The sequence below is a fragment of the Oxyura jamaicensis genome, chromosome 3, assembly GCF_011077185.1.
Source record: "Oxyura jamaicensis isolate SHBP4307 breed ruddy duck chromosome 3, BPBGC_Ojam_1.0, whole genome shotgun sequence".
In the NCBI taxonomy this organism is placed as follows: domain Eukaryota; kingdom Metazoa; phylum Chordata; class Aves; order Anseriformes; family Anatidae; genus Oxyura; species Oxyura jamaicensis.
The window spans coordinates 20,997,945-21,013,322 of NC_048895.1; the positions used below are offsets into that span (position 1 = coordinate 20,997,945).

The window sequence follows — 15,378 nt, forward strand, 5'->3', positions numbered from 1 at the left end:
AGTCATCGTGGGGCCTTTCATAAAATGAGAAAAATAAAACAGTTAAGCAAAACTACCATTAATCATTACTCCCCCATTTGCCAGACCTTCAAAGGAAGAAGTACTAACGCATCTTGTGTTAATTCTCTTGAATTTTCTCATCTGCTTCCCTCTTAACATTCCTGTTCTGTGTTGGGTTGTCTATATCGTGCCCTCCTCTCTGACACAAACCCGGTGACAACTCTGTGCATTTGCCACTGTGAAGCGAGACTGCTGCAACGTGCTCAAACGAGAGCTACTTTTACAGGCAGTTCAGCAACCTGTGCTGGAGCAGAGCATCCTGCCCGGCGTTTACTGAGGGCGTGCTGCTAAGAGCTTTAAATGTTGGTCCACGTGCTGTTGATGTGCTTGTTGTGGTGTGTAGCCTTCCAGATGCTCAGGACTTCTGCCTTTTCTAAGGAAAGGAAGGTGAGGATGCCTCCTCTTGAAGGACTGGGTTGAGAGAAATTATGTAAGTCTTCCAGTTTTGTTTGAAGCGCGGCTTGCAGTGTTTCCGTCAACTGGAGCCAAACAACACTGCAGCCCTGGCCGGGTCTGAACTGAAATAAAAATAGTAGTAATATTTCACCAATCTTGTTTCTGAGGGTTTGTACTACATCTTGTCAGGAGGAATTAAAAAAAAAAAAAAAAAAAAAGGCAAAGGAACATCTAATGCATCTCCATATTTTCTCCCCCCTTTCTGGTTATAATTGTCGCATGACTTGCAGCTGTCAAAATTACATGACTTGCAGTAGAATGGAGGAATTCTAAAAACGAAGTGGTTGAAAGCAGAGTAAGACATAGAAACAATTAGCATCTACAGGTTACATTTCTTATTTTCATCTCTAACCTCAAGGTTTCTCACCCTTATAACGCTGACTGTGCCTTTCTTTTAATTAAGCATAGTGCTCTGGGAGGCATTCTGCTGTTCAGCGCAGGACTGGTGGGAATGTATTACAGTTTGTGGTATGTTATTGTATTTCTGCTAAGTAACACCAGCTGGAGTGATGACAGCACAGTTTTTAAAACTTCTTTCTGCTTTTCTTACACATTGCAATACTGTCCTAAACATGTTATTTTTGGCCCGAGCAGATACCCAAGGCTGCAAGTTACCAAGCTGCTGTACCAGGGTGGACCTGTGAGCGGATTCAGTCATATGTCAGCTCTGCTAAGAGCAAACAGCCTTTAGAAGGTCTAAAGGTCCAGCAACCTCTGTGTCCCTCCCCCAACCATCTGCATCATGTCTCTGGATATTTTGCAAGCTGGGTGTGCATGCCTACCTGTGGGCTGATGCTCCTGGTGTGTTCCTGTGCAGAACCACGTGTCTGTACTTGAATTCTGAAAAGTCTGGCCTTCAGACAGTGTAGACACAGCTATTGACAAAGTTGATGCTGGATGGTATGGAGTGCACAGGTGTATCCACCTCCTGTTATTTCATGAGGGTTGTGTTCTGCTAGACTCCTCGTAAGGGGCTGTGACTGTAGGCTCAGATACACGTGGACTTTGGAAGCTGGCTGGTGGAAGACCATTGCATGGTGTTTCCCCTCAGGCATAGACTCTTTAATCAGCACTATTTGCTGCCTTTCTCTTCTTGGGATTTTCAGCCTCAAAATCTCTCCTGAAGCTTGATGCTTGGTGTCTGCCTTCCCTCTCAAGAACCAACTGAGAAGGCAGCAGCACTTTATCTGGTACTTTACTGGTTAGCACGTTCATCCAAGACATCCGAGTTCACTTTCCTTTTCTCCTACCTTAATTCCTGCATCTCTTTTCTGACAGGATTGCACATCAACCTATCAGCTAGTCTTGGTCAGGGTGATGGAAGAGGACATTCTTCGTGCTTCTTCCTGAAGCAATTCTTGTCATAAGGTTCAAGATTAACGGGGACAGGAAAAGGATGTAAGAATAGTCCGACTCTGTAGCACCGTGGTTAGCTGTGCTCATTTGGGAAAGGGAGGTTGTGTGGCAGAGACCGTGAAGCACGTGATGGGAATCAAGTGCTGCCATGCTAGGCATGCCTTCCTCCTCTAGCCATGCTGCATGGGAAACAGAGAGCAACAGTGTTTTTGTATGGAGCCTCTTTCAGTAGATGTGTTCCAAAGGTGCCTGCAAGACCAGGCTGTTCTTCTGAGGTAGATGGAGGTGTGTGGATGCCTGCTGGGGCGTAAACACTTGATCACCACTGAGTGATAGAGCCTTTTAAAGACAGCATTTTCCAAGCACGCACGGAAGCAAAATTGTACAAGCTGGGGAATATGTAATGCATCTGACTGATGTGCCAAAAGACTCCTGGGTGTTCTGAGGATTATATCTTTTCCACACAGGCTGGGTATATCTGCCCAAGCCCTGCTGTGGATCTGGTCCAGAACCTCTTTGCACTGGAGTCTTCCACCAGTAAAATGCAGATGGTGTCCTTGTCTGTCCAAGGAGTTCAGATATTCTGCCCCATTATTGGGTAAATATCTAGCATGAAAAGGACAAAGAAAAGTTAATGGTGTCCCTTGCAGCCTGCACTAAGAGGTGGGTAAATACCATTCCAACTTAACGTGGGATGTTTTGAAAGGCAGAGAGGTAAGAGGCCAATATTTCAAAATTGCTGGTAATTCGTGGGGAGGAAAATTTGTGTTTTTCCAAAGTTGGTTCTGGGTGCTCCTGAGAAGCCAGTAGGAACTGCTGATTCTCAGGCTTTCTGAGACCAGCCCGTACGAGCAGTGCTTGAGTCCCCTGGAAATGGAAGCGTCTGAGATTACTGCGAGAAAAATTTTGGCGGACTACCCTATGTCACACAGTAGGCTTGTGCCGAAGCCAGGGCCCAGCATCCTTTCTCCAAGTTCTTGTAACAATAAGAACAACCTCCTCAGCAATTGCCTTACAAAAGGTTTGAACATCAGGTTACCCAGAGACATGAGCAGATAGTAGAGCAGTGATGTACAAATGAAAGTCCTACACTTTGACCTCCAACCACATGAAGCCCCATTACAATAAATATCCAACAACACATCCCTTTCCACACCACACGGATGCTGCCTTAGGTACAAAGGTACTAAAATGACTGTTCCATGTAATAAAACATGGTGGGAGAAATTATGAAGTATAAAGTGAGGTTATTGCCTTCACTGCTAATTAAAGTTTACTGTATCTTCTTGCAGCTTTGTTTAATGGGCTCCAACATATCATGGGGTGTTTCTTTAAAGAATTAAAAGAAAGCTCTTTTTAAGGTCACTCACTTGACCTCAATTCATTGTGTTGTGAATGCGGTATTGTAGCAGCACATATTGTGTGGGGTACAACACCATGTGCTGCTCCAAGACTCCCGTGGTAGCTGAGCACAAAGGGCTGCGTTAACGATGGTGTGTCAGCCTGAGCTTTGAATTTCGTTGCTTGAGTGCTAGTTTTCATTACTGACATACAATATATGGCGTTAACCATTTCAGCGCCAAGCTGTGTGCCAGGGACGCACCACTGCTTGCTCTTGGAAATGGTCATTTCTGAAGTGCCAATGATCTGAGGTACGCTTATTAGTTTATTACTTAACGGCATCAATTAGGGCAAGCATTGTCATCTTGCACACAATGATCCCAGCACCACAGTGTGATATAACTATTACAGTCAGCATCATAGCCTGATACTTATGCCATATTGGGAATAAAAAGCTTTCAGGCTTTTTTTTTTTTTTTTTTTTTTTGTCATAAATTCTGTGTTCTGAGATTTTCACTTTTCTTTTTGTGCCTTCATTTTGTCCTTGGACATACTCTGCAAAGCTCTCTGAGTGCTATTTCTTTATAACATTTCCTCCTATAAAAAATTTATTTGTGGTAACTCGTGTGGCCCTGTCCTCTGGGTATTTTGAATGTCTAAATCCCTGATTATTTTCAGTTTTCTCTTACGCCCTTTTCCCAATATGCTAGCTGAGTCTAGGTCCGCGTTTGGATCATGCATCTCAAGCTGCAGCTGCTGTGGATCCTCTTGTTTGGTGGAACTCTGTTACTTTGGTATCTTGGCTCTTCATCTGGCTCGGGTTGCTTCCTCCTCAATACATGTTCCACTCATGAGGCGGGTGATCCAAAGCCCATTGAAGTAAATGGAAAAATTGCTGTTGATTAAATTATTTCACATCTGCACTCCCTGGCTCTACCAGCTTCTTCCATTGTCCACACATCCTGATTCACAAATGTTTTAAATGACAGCTTTAGGAACATGAAAGCCTTTGGGGCAATGGCCTAAAGACACAGCAGAGGGTAAAATCTGTGAACATTATAGTGCTCTAGCTGTAGTACTCCCATTAATCAGTACTGAGCATCTAACTGAAAAGCCTGCCTAGTCAGGCAGGGAAAGCTGATATTTCACACAATCAGACACACAGGCAGCCCCCGGCCCGTAGCGTAGTTCATCAGGAGGATTATTTGCTTCAAATGCGAACTGAACATGGACTTTGTTTTGCTAGCGGATTTGGTTTGCTTTGCCATTTCCATTTCCCTTTTCCTTGTGAATGGAGGGCAGTAACAACACCCAAGAGCAGAAATGGGCAGACTGGGAACAACTGGGTATGCAATAAGCTCCTGCTCTCAGGGGATGTCAGAGCACAGAGGTGTGGAGAGGTGGTGCTGAAGCAGCTCTGTCACCCTCCTGAGCTCCACGGGGATTGTCGTTGATGGGGCCCAATCCTGCCACTAACAACTGTGTCTAGCTGTGGGACCTATGTGTGTGGTGTCCAGCTGCTCCCTGATGGCAGCTCTGGATGAAACCCAGAGGGCTTCATCTGCCTCTCATCCCCAAATCCTGGCGTTCAGCTGGGGGAAAATCTGGGGGGAAGCCAGATGTGGCTCCAGCCCATGGTCTGCTCTGGGGATCAGAGACCCATGGAGATGGGGTGTGCCTGCCTCTCAGTTAAGTGCTGCTTCTTTAAAGGGACACCCCCAGGGAGATCCTTTGTAGGATGGAGTACGGTTTATACCTGGGTTTCAATGCACTCCTCCAAACAGTTAAAATGGCAGAGATGGGTATGGGTAAACCTGATTTCAGATGTCAGTCATGGAAATTCAAGCGCATTTTTAAAAAGAATGGGCTGCTTATAGACAAAATCATTTTTGGAAGCAGACAGGATGCAATGTACACTTATGGCAACTGTGGGTGTACATTTGGTAAAGAGCATGTGTTTATGTGCTCAACAACTCAGGTATCACCCCCAAAGTTTTCTCTCTCTCTCTCTCTTTTTTTTTTTTAAATCTTTTTTTCCCATTCTCTCCTCCATGCCTATGCCCACCGTCTCTCCGAGCTGGAGCATCATCCCAGGCACAAAGACTGTGAGGTACTCACACACAGCCAAGCACAGATGTGGGGGTAGAAATTCAGCACTGTGAGTGCACCTCGCCTTCGGAGGAAGTTTACAAACATTACAAACATTTAGATGCAGTTCAAAAGCATTTACAAATCTTTTGAGGTTTGCCATCTTCCATTAGGACATGGATTCAGCTTTACCAATGGAACAGATGCTGGTTGTATGCCCGAATTATATAACTTTGTAGCGAACCTTTCTGTTCATCACTAAAAGAATAGCAACGTCATTACTGTTATAAATATAGTTACCAAGGAAACCAGTTTATCATAATTGACGATTTATCCTTGTTTCATTCTTTATCACTGTTTCTTTCCGTTCAGTATCCCGCTGCACCTGAGCTTGCTTCTTTATTTATTTATTTCCAGTTAAAAGGTATGGTAAAATGCTGTTGGGCTGGCTAGCTTGTTAATCTGCATTTTAATAGAGATGGATCTATCTTGCCTGCAAAGCTTAATTCTAGATTTTCCCTCTTCTCTGTCTTTAGCTTTTGGGACTAGCAGAGGAGGCTGTCAGTTTATTTTATTGCTCCCGTACTATTGAAAAGTGACTTGAATTTATAGTATTTCCGAATTTGTATGCTGCCACTAAAAATGTAATGAAGGAAAGAGGAAGGAATTATTGGATGGAATTCCTGATGGAATCAGCTCCCCCAAAATGTTTAAAATCCTCAAGGAAAAGGTGGCATCGTATCCTGTGGCAGAGGAAGGGAAGGACTTGGCTTTCTTTGTCAGGACCTTGAAGCATTTCTTTCTGACAGCGATTGTCTGGGGTTGACTTTGTTGGATGTCTTTGGTCCTGGTTTCCTACCTGTGTGGCAGGTGTAAGGCATGCCCTGGTGTGTTGGCCTGTTGAGATCCCAAACCGAGTGCAACACCCTTGTATGAGTGGTGATGGGAACAGTCCCTTTCCTTGAATTCCCCTGCATTGTCATTTTAAGATAGGTGAAAGCTTTAGCTTTAACCGAATGTCACATCAATTTTATTATGTCTGTAGGCGTCTTTGTTTTTAAAATTCATGACAAGTTCCTTGCAATACATTTTTACTGCATTACAGCCACCTGTTCTACCTTGGTGGGTGGCTGTAAATCTGGGGCTGTCCTTTTGCGTGCGTGTACATGAATGATTGTTTTTTTATACAGCGTATTAGGAGCTTCCAAAATGTATTCATAGCCTGAACCATCCTGGGGAGACATGGCCATTTTGTGGATCAGTTTTCCTCTTCTGCTACTGCAGAAGTGTCGCCTGGGGTCCCAAAGCAAAATCTTCTTGTCCTTCCCATGGGCCAGGAATCCATTTCTGCTCTCTGCAGGGACCCTGCTTCACCCCGGGGCTCAGTGGTGCCATTTGGGCTGAGGTGCTGAACGTGAACCCGGGAAGATCTGCATTCACTTCTTGGCCCCGGATCTGCCTTGGAGCGATCTCGTCACCTTCACGTGCCTCAGTTTCCCGTTTTTAAAATGAAGATCGTGATGTTTGCTGTCTCCTTTTTTCCTCCTGCCACTTCAGTTGCTACCCTTCCTGGTGGTGTTACACCTGAAAAACCCTGTAAAGCTGTTTGTCTCGATATTGTAGCTTTTTAAAGCCCGTGAAAGTGCCAGAGGCCTAAGAAATGGATGCATTTGTTTTATGGGATGAATTACAAACAATCTCCATACATTATTAGGACCCCCGGATGATCTCAAGTAGAGGTTTATTGGCTTGCTTTGTTTGAAGCCAGTGGAAGCTCCTGGGGGCAGAGTCTTCTCTCTCTGTATATGTGCTTGTAAGTGCTGCGAAATGGTGTCATTATGCAGGGGCTGCCCAGTTTCTTGCACAATATTACAGCCCAAATCTGCGGGCTGCATAGAAGGCTCATGATGATAGAAGGCAGTCTCAAGAGTCAATGCTGCAGGCTAGTCTTTTATTAATCTCCTGCAAAATGAGGTCCCACAGCAGCAAATCACACGGCGCTGACACATTTAGTGCTTGTCTTCCCTAGTTCACATAAGGGGAAGAGCTCTGCATCCCCATTTCTGAGAGAATGAGGTGCAGCATGCGCTGTGTCTAAGGAAGAGGTTGGGTTTGCCAAGAGCACCAGATGAGACATTGATGAAATCCTGGGAGCGCCTGTGTACTTCTGGTGGTGGGGATTGTAAATCACAGTAAGGGATGTCGATGCTTTAATTATGTGTATGTGATGGTCTATGTGTTTGTGCTTGTGGGTTTTTTATAAGTACGGTAAATGGAGGAGAGAATCTGGCCTGGCTCTGAGGCTGCTGCTGCTACTGGCGAGGCAGGAGAACATTTTGGCAAAGCAGTATATTTATTTTTTTAAACCTCCCTCCCCAGCCCCTCCTGCCGTACTATATTTTCCTTTTTTTTTTTTTTTAGGATTTTTTTGTGTGTGTGTGTGTTCCTTATCTGAGGTGCTGCTGGGACTGGCCGTGCGCTCCAGCTTACTGAGCTCTTTCCCATTTATCTGGTGTGGTTCCCAACCTATGATTTAGCAGTGGTGTGTGCGACAGAAAGAGAAAAACAATGTTTGATCTGCTAAAACGTACCTTAAGAGCAAACACATACACATTGATGAAGGTATCAGCTGGGTTCTGCCTACAGTTATGTCAAACAAAGTATGCTAGGAAGTGCCAACTTTCCTTTTGTGCTGTGACACCAAGCGCTGCCAAAAGATATTAAAAAGCTTGCGTGAACTAGGTGATGGCAGCTGTAACTATCTAAGTTATTGCCTGGCAGCTGTAATGCTTCTTCAGTGCTGCTGGCTGCTTTTTATATTTGGTTCCCCATTTGTTTGCCCTTATTCTAGCAACCGATACCACCAAAGCAGGCAATCAGTGTGTTACAGCACATGGCCACTTGCTACTGCAAAATAGGCAGCTTAGTAGTGGCAATTGAGAGACTCTCATGCAGCAGCTGATATAAGTCATATTTCTTTTGGAAGAGAACCAACCCAGTGTTGTTTTTTTTTTTTTTTTTTTTTTTTTTTGGTGTGTGTGTGTATGTGTCAGCGTGAATCCAAGAAACCTTAGATGAGTCGATGGCAAAAGGCAAACACACACACACGCACGTACACACGCTGCATGCACACACACACACACACACACACCCCAAAATGCAGCTTTCCGTGTTCTTTCCGTGTTGGCTCTCAGTGTGCTAGAACAATATAGCCAGCTCCCAGCCCCTGCCAATCCTACATCTGCTCTCTAAAACCTCCAGCAAATAAGAATTACTGTGGGGTTGTTTAACCAACGCTTACAATATACACACTTTTCATTTTTCCGCCGCTTCTATCTGTACACTGGTGGCAAAGGTTTGAGAGATAATGGAGAATGATACCCATTGGGCACTTGCTTTTGCAGTGCTGCGAGGTGGGCAGTAGCCACCCAGATCTCTCTGTTGGCATGTTTTGGGGCAATATAAAATGTTTTTCATTGCCATGGGCTTTGGGGAAATTGGCTGCTCCACGGGGGTGGATTTCTGCTGGTTTTAGTTTTTTTTTATTATTATTATTATTTTGTGAGAGGAAGGCTGTATATTTTTCTTTTTCTTTTCTTTTTTTTTTTTAAAATTATTCATTTATTTTTTTCCGTTTCCTCTTTTCAGTCATCTTTTAAAGAATTTCACCAGTTCATTAATGTCATGTTTCTGGGAGGTATGCTTCTTCATTTCTCCTTTCTCTTCCTCATTTCTGACCCAACCTATTTTTGAAAGTACCGTAACATGGTCATATTTTTGTAGTGTGATCAGCCTCAGGTTTCCCCAGCATGGAAAACTGGCTGAAGTAGTAGCTGCATCTTGCGGAGCACAGGGCAGAAGATCCCAGTTGAGGTTTTGGATTTTTTTTCCTTTACCGTTTAGGCTCAGCTGTTACAGAGACCTGAGACAATTGCATGTTGTCTCACAGTAATAAGACACCATAATAATTCTTTCCACCAAAGAGTCCCAAAGCATTCATGAGTGTTTAATTACCTATTCCATTTCACAGATGAGGATACTGAAATGCAGAGCAGTTAAGTGATGTGACAAAGGACACCTAGGTATTCGATAATGTAACTTGAAAAAGAAACAGCATGTTATTAATCTGATTCCCACCACGGTGCGTGGACTGTGCTTTACCATCAACGTGGCTAAAGAAATTTGTATGGCTTTGGAGCCTTGCCTCCAAATTTATTGCTTAACTTTATTATTATTCTTTTTTTCCTAGTGTGTTATGAGTTTAAAATCCCCAATCACTTTGTTTACTTTGTGCTTTTTTCAAGAAGCCTTACTCTTACTTCAGCGCTGAAGAGGATAAGATTTACTGAAAGCGCTGTGAACGGCAGCGTGCTGGTCAGACTGGAGGCAAATTTGAATTTACCCCTAGGCAGCTCACATCTGGCGGTACAGATTATGGCAGCCCTAGGGTGAGTACCATGGTGCTAAGAAAAGCCTGTGCCATCCCTCGCAGTTGTCAACGGATTTCCCTCCGTAAGGAGAGATTTCTGGAAAGCTGGAATTCCCTCCGTTTGTGGTAGAAGCCATACCTCTCTGCAGTACTGAAGAAAACCAAGCGAGAGGGGTTTTGTTTTGAGATTTTAGATGAATTACACTGGTTCAAAGTTCTCTTGCACCAGGTGGAAACCTGCACATGCACAGCAACTTCATGTGGAAGGACCGGCATAGCTTGATGGGACAAAACACCTGTGGGGGCTGCCAAGCTGCCCTGTGCTGGTTAACTTGCTGTCTGTTGCTCTTCCAGAGGGTCTTCATTGCTGAGATAAGCCGACCTGTTCTCTAATTGCCCCAGCACTTGCCTTGTTTCTGTCCACTCTGCTGGGTAGAAAGTGATGCTCATGAGTCAGACACGCTCACAGGCAACAGAGGCTGCAAAGTGAGAGGGGAAGGAGCCCCTGTCCTGCAGACTGCAGCGAGCATCACTCCTCATATCCCACACCTGCCAGCGGGGCTGGGAGTGCCCACCTGTAGGCTCCCTACCCCTTCAGCTAGCAGAGACCTTACTGACCCCAGGGTGTGTCTGGCTGCCTGCAGAAAACAACGTTCATCTCCCCGTTATCCCTCTCATCTCAGAGATCTGGGGCACCTGTGATGCATTTAGAGTTGGTCGGCTACAATCAGTGGCCCATTAATTGAATCTCATCTGGAATGTTTTTAAATTAATATCCTACCATCTATATTAGTCACCTAAAAACTGACAAATGGGGGTGTTTGGTAGGGAGCAGTTACCTCTAACGGGGATGTTCAGTAGGGAGCAGTTACCTCTTTCTTTCCTTTTTTTTTTTTTTTTTTTTTCTCCCCTTCCTGTTTTCTTTTTGGCATGGTTGCTTTTTGTAAGGCCAATCCATGCAACAATCCATAGAAATTTTTCACCATTATTTTCCATTAATAAATGCAAACCAGCATTACTCGGAACCTCTTGTACCTTCATTTATTCTCTCAAATAACAAAATAAAATATATAAATGCTTGCTTAGAAGACTCTCATACCATTTTCAGCCCCCGAAGTATTCTTACACTCTTTTTTTTTTCCAGAGGGTGATTTGAGCTGCCCCTTCCCTCAAGAAATGCGTGCGTGTGTGTAATGGAAATGCTGACAGACCCTTAACTATAACAGCACGAAAGGCGCCACTAAAATAACAGTGGAACAGATGCTGTCACCACTGCCCCTGGTGGGGAAAGAAGATGAAACAGAAGGGCATTAGAGTTGGTAGATGGCAAATTAATCCTATTGTACTAGCAGCTGCAACCACCGAGATGCTCGCATTCGTGCTTAGACACTTCCAGTACACCAAGCTCTAGTAGGGGTGGTTGGAAAGGATGAGGCAACGAAAGGTCACTGGAGCTGTTTTCATCCGAATAGTAATAATTAAAATGTTGGGGTATGTTCTCTACTATGACTGGGCTCTTTTTGCTGTGGCAACCAAATCGGGGCTCTTTCTGGTATTTTGACTCTTGCAGTGTTTCTCAAATGCTAAAATACAATCCTAATGTCATTTGGTTTTCTTTCTTTTTTTTTTTTCCCCTAAGCTTTCAATACTGAAACTCTGATTTTAGAACATGGGTAATGACAGCTCAGATCTCTCTCTTACGCTTATATTAGCAGGCAAAAAATCACTGTTATTTTAAAACAGTGAGTAAGGAAGTTATAATTATAATTCCTAAGACAATCTGGGTGATTTTGTGGGGGTGTTGCAGAAATTGAAACTCAGAAGGACCTGTGGCCTGAAATGGTTGGGTTAAAAAAGGAATCTTGTTTCCAATGAAGGCTGAACGGATGGTGCAAAGCAGAATTTTAGGGGCTCAATTTATCCCTACAAGATTTTTTTTTTTTTTGGGTGAAAACTTGTTGAAGAGAGCTGTGCAAACAATAGCTTGTGTAAGCCAAAGCTGGCATCCAGCAATTCTTAATGTCTGAATGAAAGTGCTTTTTTTTTTTTTTTTTTTTTTTTTTTTTCCTTCCACAGTACATGTTGCCAAGAAAACAAGGAGTAGTTGCTTTAAGCATTTACAAATGGTAATGCACCAACAGCTGGTCTCAATCCAACTGAGCTATTGTAGGGGTATTAAAAAGACAGGCCAGAGTTTGAGATCTACTGCCAACCTCCCTTGCAGAGTTAGGGAACATTTTACTTGGAAAAAAAAGGTCTTCTCTTCCTGCAGAGATCCACGGCTGTATTCTCCTGCAGAGCCTGAGCCCTGCCTGGCAGAGTAGGCAAAAATACATCGGTAGGCCAAATGTTTCATTGACATGAAAGTGTAGAATCCAATAGGTCTCCAGCTAGATTATTTATCTCAGTCTAATATTACAGTCTTCATCTGCATTTTTTTTTAATGTTTTGTTTGTTAGACGAATAGTTGTGACGTGACTATTTCTATGAATATTCTTGTTTTCTGAGAGAAATCTTTACAACTAAGTGAATACAATAGTAATATTAATGAAGTTAAAGCAATTCTTCCAAACTGAAGTATTGTTTTGAAGCAGGGGCTGGGGAGGGGGTGCCATCTGAAAGGCTTTTCTGCTTTCTGCAGGTAGTGCTCACGGTCTCTCCCATCCAGCAGAAACTGTAAAACATTCTGGGGGGGCTTTTAGGTTTGTAGGTAATAATACTAAAAAATATTTCTGTTCTAATATAATTACAGATGAGCCCTGTTTAGAGCAAATCTCCTAGAGAGAGCAATAGAAATTACTATTTTTCATTCTAAAAGCCTTTGTTATTAGCAGTACATTTTATATATGCTGCCTTTTCTGAATGGAAATGCAGCGTTTGGCTTTTCCCTGAAAGATAAATGGCCCTATTTGTTGATGTGCCACACTTGAGCTGGACATTTATGTGAAATAAAAAGGGCTAAATTAATTGTGGAAACAAACAACAAACAAAAACCACCAACAACCAGGCAAATGGGAAAAACGTTACCTTCTTTCTTCCTTGCTACAGATATCTGTATTTCCAGGGTGTTCGCAGATAGTGGCACAGTGCCCATTTGTTTAGGTTTGTGTGTGTGTGTGTGTATATATGTGTGTGGGTTCTCTTTTTTTTTTTCCTTAATCATATGGCTTGGGTCTGTTCTCCAGATCTTGTCCGTGAGCTGCTATTTGAAATAAAAATGTTTGTATCCGTTTCCTCATTAATCGTCTCATTGTAATACAACCTGCTGCAGCTAAATGACAAAACAGATGCAACGATGAAAATTAAAAGTGATGGATACTTATCTTTGGCCATAAAAGCTGCTAACAATTTAGAGAGCTAGAGTGGCTTTTGGAGCTAGAATGTGGCAAATGAGAGAAACAATAATAGGGCTAAAGAGTTTGCTGTTTCTGAACCAGATAACTGCGAGGAAGCTGCATCGCTGTCTAGCACCTGCTTTATGTGGTTTGCCTTTTCTATCACGCAAGATCAAGTGAGGTATCGTTCTAGTGTCAGATAAGCCTTGTATGCCATTGTCGGGACTGGATGTAACCCAATGCCAACAAAACTGCTGGAAACGTGACCTTGCTTTTGTATGATGTTTTGAACTTGAAAATAGGCCTCTCTTTTTTTTTTTTTTTCTCCCTCCACCACACACACTGGCATGGCTTGTGAGCTGTGCTCTGTAAAATGAGTTCCTTTTCTCTAATGAGAGCAGACCTGCTCTGACATGAAACACGGTTTTGACATATAATGCTCAATCTTCCTTATGTTCTTGGCCAAACTATCTTTTTTTAAAATTACTTTAAAAAAAAAAATAAAAAAAAATTAATGGGGATTCTGCCCCTGGAGGATGCAAAAAATACTAGACTTGAAGTCTTATGGTGGAAATACTTACGGCAACTCCTTCCTATGCATTTGTGAACTCCACTGCTCTTGCAGTAGGAAGTATTCTCGCATCCATCCCGAGTTGCTCTCTTCCTGCAGCTGAGATCCGAGCCTGTTCTCTGCTGTGATGTATCTGCAGTCTCTGTGATTTGGCTGAATGCTTCCGCAGTGCCAATATACGCCTCCCAAATGCTGCTGCCAACCAAAACCTTCAGGTGCTTGCAATGATTGTCCGGATAAATCTAATGTAAAAACATGACAATAGCTATGCCTGTACTTCAGACCTATGCTGTGCGTAGTCCCTGCTTGGTTCTGTATGAATATCTTTGCAATGCCCTGTTCTTGCATGAGAAAGATGTACGGGTACCTCCCAGCCAGCCTTCTTGGAGAGAGCTGGAAAGGGGTCTCTGGTATGTGGGGCTTGGGGTAGGTGAGGAAGCAGAGTGAAAGAGGGGTGGGGGGAGTGCAGCTGCGGAGGCTTTTAGGGGTGTGGGCTGAAGCATGAAGTGCATGGAGCAGGACTGCAGGACACAGCTTCCTCCTGACAGCACGCCTTGGACTCTTCTCGCAGCAAGGTGTAGTCAGTAGCTGTACTAACCCTGTGGTGTTTTTGACAGATGTCAGGTATGTCCTGGGCTCAGTCACTGTAGCTAAGAGCAATTGCAGCAGAATGGACGCTCCTCATGTTCTGTACCCAAAGCGTTCTGTGGTGCTGTTGCAAACAGCAATGAGACACATTCACTGTCCACTCCAGAAGGAGTGGTACATCAGCAAGAAGGAAAATAGTGCTGTTTCTTTTCTTAAATCTTATTTATTTCTTACGAGACAGTGTGCCCTAACAGGGGATTAAAGGTGCCATGGCAATGCAAGTCCTCCTGCTCGTTACTTGTGCTCTGTTTCAGATATTTTAGCTCAGTGCATTTTTTTTATCTACAATGAACTCAAGTTTCTCCTGAAAAAGGAAGTGATCCAGAGAAAGAGGAAAGATTTTGATTTCTCTGTAGTCTTTTATCATGATTTATGTTTGCTGCCTTTAATGCTCTTTATGTTTGAGAATAGAACAAGTATTGCCCTGCAGTGCAAACCAGTCAAATAGAGGAAGAGCAAAGTAGATTAAGGCATTTCTAACAGGCTTAGAAATCTTTTTTTTTTTTTTTTTTTTTCTGTAGGTCATTAGTTGGAATCCACCCTGGGGAATCTAAGGTGGTGAGTGTTTACCTGTCAGTAAGGGAGAAGTGATATCAGATACTGAGCAAGGAAGTAAGAGGATGGCGTGCATGGGAAATGATAAATAGGGCAGGGCAACAGGTGATGGAGGATGTGACATGGAGCAGGAGGGTCCTTCTTTTATTTCCCCATCTGTCACTAGGTACCCCACACTGTTTAGATTCATTTCAGATCAGTTCCTAAGTTGCTTATTTCTCCTTGTATAACCTGTGGTCTGTGTGAAACATGCCGATGTTCTGGATACTAAACCTAAGAAAACTGGGCATCCTTCTGGATGTGCACCAGGTGTCCCTGTGAAGGAGAAGTGGAACAGAGAGCTCAGACCCTGCTCTCTGAATGGATGGCTTTTTGCTTCACGTGACTTCCCTATGCATAGCAGAAGTGTTTCATAGTGTCCACCACAGTGTATTATCACAATTCAGTTCACTTTGTACCCTTGGTGGAAGAGGACTGGGTCAGGGAATACCTGAGAGAACTGGATGTTTGTAAGTTCATGGCCTGTGATGGGAGGCACC

General features: G+C 43.4%; 1 long non-coding RNA gene across 4 annotated transcripts in view; it reads left to right on the plus strand.

Annotated features, from left to right (window-relative positions):
* Positions 1-11,943: 11,943 nt before the first annotated feature.
* LOC118164909 overlaps positions 11,944-15,378 on the plus strand; it is a 38,553-nt gene continuing 35,118 nt past the window's right edge. For 3 of the 4 annotated variants that reach the window (XR_004749734.1, XR_004749733.1, XR_004749732.1), the window contains exon 1: positions 11,947-12,068. This is a non-coding gene — a long non-coding RNA (uncharacterized LOC118164909). Of the gene's footprint in view, positions 12,069-15,378 lie in introns of all 4 variants that reach the window. The other variant, XR_004749731.1, reaches the window with a different exon arrangement.